Source organism: Coregonus clupeaformis, chromosome 17 (genome assembly GCF_020615455.1).
Source record: "Coregonus clupeaformis isolate EN_2021a chromosome 17, ASM2061545v1, whole genome shotgun sequence".
Classification (NCBI taxonomy): Eukaryota; Metazoa; Chordata; class Actinopteri; order Salmoniformes; family Salmonidae; genus Coregonus; species Coregonus clupeaformis.
In genome coordinates, this window is record NC_059208.1 from 22,398,889 (window position 1) to 22,399,468 (window position 580).

Below are 580 nucleotides of genomic sequence, written 5' to 3' on the forward strand. Positions count from 1 at the left end.
TGTTTAGATATTACTTGTTAGATATTACTGCACTGTCGGAGCTAGAAGCACAAGCATTCCGCTACACCCGCAATAACATCTGCTAAACACGTGTATGTGACAAATACAATTTGATTTGATTTGATTTGTTGTGATAGAATGTGGATGTGTTTAGGGAATTACAATGTCTTAATATGGTTACAGTTATAATAAGGCATTTCTTAACCCGCTCAAGTTCTGCAACAGTGTGTTTGTAGTGTTTCAGGATCATACTTGGCAAGTCATCTGCTCCTGGTCTTTAAGGCTTGAGAAGATGGTGCCGCCTCTGTTTTCTTCTGTCCCGTTGTCATTGTGTGTCTGTGTGGTATTTGGCCTTTGAACACAGCTTGTTTACAGTGTGTCACTGTAATCCAGAGTCTATGATTACAGTGAATCTCAACTCCTTGGTAAATACCTTTTATCTGAAGGGGACTGTCATGATGTAATGGGAACAGCCAGGTCACGATACAGCCCTGTCATTAACCCTGTCCTTAATGTCTCTAATACCTTATGTGTTACGGCTGCAAAATTATGATAACTTTCCCCAAATTCCCTAAATGTT